This window comes from Mus caroli, chromosome 7, assembly GCF_900094665.2.
Source record: "Mus caroli chromosome 7, CAROLI_EIJ_v1.1, whole genome shotgun sequence".
Taxonomy (NCBI): domain Eukaryota; kingdom Metazoa; phylum Chordata; class Mammalia; order Rodentia; family Muridae; genus Mus; species Mus caroli.
The window spans coordinates 11,937,240-11,940,715 of record NC_034576.1 but is presented as its reverse complement, the minus strand read 5'-3'; the positions used below and the strand labels follow the sequence as shown (position 1 = coordinate 11,940,715).

The following is a 3,476-nucleotide window of genomic DNA, read 5'->3' as shown; positions in this document are numbered from 1 at the left end:
TAACCCATGCTAATACTGGCCTGGTAACCTAGATGTCAGAAGATGCATATCACACTGAAGGCCTGCTTGGTGTTAATTCACATAACAAGGGATTGTTCTCAGAATCAGCAACTCAGTTTTGTGGGTAGCCATTTACAGGAGTAGCTTCAACCAAGAGGAAGCAGGACCCTGAAGACTACAGGGTCCAGTGGGCACAGTAGAGCACACTGCTGACCTGGTTAGGTAATAGTGGCATCACCTCTCCTGGCTTATCTGCCAGGCTTTCCGGGCTCTCTCTGTCTTGAAAAGAGCAAGGTGACATTCATTGTCCAACCACATGTGCTCCTTGNACCATTCAACAAGTGTTATTTCAAACCTTGCCTGGGAGAGTGTGGGATGGGGTGGGGTGGGGTCATGTGGTCCACAACATTAAATTCTAATATCGATAAATGTAAAAAAAAAAAAAATTATCCAGGAAATCCAAGATACAATGAGAAGGAAAAAAACCTAAGGACTATAGGTATAGACTAGAGTGACGATTCTCAACTTAAAGGGCCAGTAAATATCTTCAACAACATTATAGAAGAAAACTTCCCTAACCTAAAGAAAGAGATGCACATGAACATACAAGAAGCCTCCCATCACATAATAATCAAAACACCAAATGCGCTAAACAAAGAATATTAAAATCAGTAAGGGAAGAAGGTCAAGTAACATATTAAGGCAGACCTATCAGAATTACACCAGACTTCTCACCAGAGACTATGCAAGCTAGAAGATCCTGGACAGAGGTTATACAGACACTAAGAGAACACAAATGCCAGCCCAGGCTACTATACCCAACCAAACACTCAATTACCATAGATGGAGAAAAAAGATACCCTACAACAAAACCAAATTTACACAGTATCTTTCCATAAATTCAGCCCAAAAAAGGATAATAGATGGAAAACAACAACACACCCTAGGAGGGAAACTATACCCTAGAAAAAAGCATGAAATAATCTTTCAACAAACCCAAAAGAAGAAAGCTATACAAACATAATTCCACCTCTAACACCAAAAATAACTGAAAGTAACAGTCACTATTTCTTAATATCTCTTAATATCAATGGCCTCAACTATCCTATAAAAGACATGGACTAACAGACTGGACACATAAATAGGACTCAGCATTTTGTGGCATTGAGGAAATTCACCTCAGTGACAAAGACAAACACTGCCTCAGAGTAAAGCAAATGGTCCCAAGAAACAAGCTGGGGTAGGCATTATACTATTGAATTAAATCAACTTTCAAGCAAAAGTTATCAAAAAAGATAAGGAATGACATCTTCATACTCATCAATGGAAAAAAAAATCTACCAAGGTGAACTCTCAATTCTTAACATCTACACTCCAAATGAAAGGGCAGCCACATTCATAAAAGAAACTTTACTAAAGCTCAAAGCATACATCGCATCCCACACAATGATAATGGGAGACTTCAACATCCCACTCTCAGCAATGGACAGATCATGGAAACAGAAACTAAACATAGACATAGTGAAACTAACAGAAGTATGAACCAAATGGATCTAACAGATACTTATAGAACATTTCATCCTAAAGCAAAAGAATAAAGCTGCTTCTCAGCAACTCATGATACTTTCTCCAAAACTGATCATATAATTCATCACAAAACAGGTCTCAACAGATACGAGAAGATTGAAATAATCCCATGCACCCTATCTCATAACCACAGACTAAGTCTGGTCTTAAATACCAACAAAAGCAACAGAAAGCACATATACACGTGGAAGCTGAACAATGCTCTACTCAATGATAACTTGGTCAAGGAAGAAATAAAGAAAAAAATTAAAGATTTTTTAGAATTTAATGAAAATGAAGAGTCTGGGTCTGAAGGCGGCCGGAGCGGCTGTCTCAATTACGATGAGGCTCCTGCTACTTCTGCTGGTGGCGGCGTCGGCAGTGGTCCGCAGCGAGGCTTCTGCCAACCTGGGCGGCGTGCCCAGCAAGAGATTAAAGATGCAGTACGCCACCGGGCCGCTGCTCAAGTTCCAGATTTGTGTGTCCTGAGGGTACAGGCGGGTGTTTGAGGAGTACATGCGGATTATTAGCCAGCGGTATCCAGACATCCGCATTGAAGGCGAGAATTATCTCCCTCAACCAATTTACAGACACATAGCATCTTTCCTGTCAGTCTTCAAACTAGTATTAATAGGCTTAATAATTGTTGGCAAAGATCCTTTTGCTTTTTTCGGCATGCAAGCTCCTAGCATCTGGCAGTGGGGCCAAGAAAATAAGGTTTATGCATGTATGATGGTTTTCTTCCTGAGCAACATGATTGAGAACCAGTGTATGTCAACAGGTGCATTTGAGATAACTTTAAATGATGTGCCAGTGTGGTCTAAGCTGGAATCTGGACATCTTCCATCCATGCAACAACTTGTTCAAATTCTTGACAATGAAATGAAACTCAATGTGCATATGGATTCAATCCCACATCATCGATCATAGCCCTACCTATCAGCACCGAAAACTCTTTTACACTAAGGGATTTTGCAAGAGCAGCGTGACTGACATTATGAAGGCCTGTACTGAAGACAGCAAGTTGTTAGTACAGACCAGATGTTTCTTGGCAGGCTCGTTGTACCTCTTGGAAAACCTCAGTGCAAGACAGTTTTCCATGCTGGCACATGCTGAATTCTGCACATACATGTAGTGCAGTGGTCCTGTGTAGCTTCCCCGAGCCCACTGTTCATAGTTTCTTCTTGACACAGCATTACTACTTGTAATTCTTTTCTTGGTCATGGGTGAGAAAGCACAGCATTCAGTTCTAACTTGAGTTTTTTTCAACATGTGTGTTAAGTTGTGTTTTTATATGAATTTTCTTTTTAAATAGTTAAACATCAGTGTTCTTGGCAACACCTGAAGTTCCCAAATAATTTTTAAGAGTTTCTCAGATAGCTCTAATTGGCCATGTTTAATACATAGTTTTGAAAACATTGCAGATTGTGAACAGTAAATTTTACAGGATTATGGAGAGGAAATCCAATATCCAGAATACTCTACTCTGTGTGTGTGTGTGTGTGTGTGTGTGTGTGTGTGTGAGGTGGGATTATCAAGAACAGTAAAACCAACTACTTTAAAAATCCTATTGTGTAGTTCAAATGTCTTGCCTTGACCAATCTAATGAATTGATTAATGGGCCCTTTATACTAAACTAATTTTTTTAAATATATTTTATTACGTATTTTCCTCAATTACATTTCCAATGCTATCCCAAAAGTCCCCCATACCCTCCCTATACTAAACTAATTGAAACTGAGCAGATGTTAAGGTAAATGAAAGTGTACTGCTCAGTGCTTCTGTTAGTTAGCATTATTTTTAACAACCATCTGCCTAAGTTTTTTGTTTTTGACTTACAGACAATCTCATAAAGAACATACTTTAGATTCACACACAAGTAATGAGCTAATTTACTGTTTTTAGAACAG

The 3,476-nt window shown here is 39.2% G+C and overlaps 1 pseudogene; it reads left to right on the top strand.

The window, feature by feature from the left end:
* The first annotated feature begins 1,883 nt into the window (after positions 1 to 1,883).
* On the top strand, positions 1,884 to 2,750 carry LOC110297239 (annotated as a pseudogene).
* Positions 2,751 to 3,476: the final 726 nt, after the last annotated feature.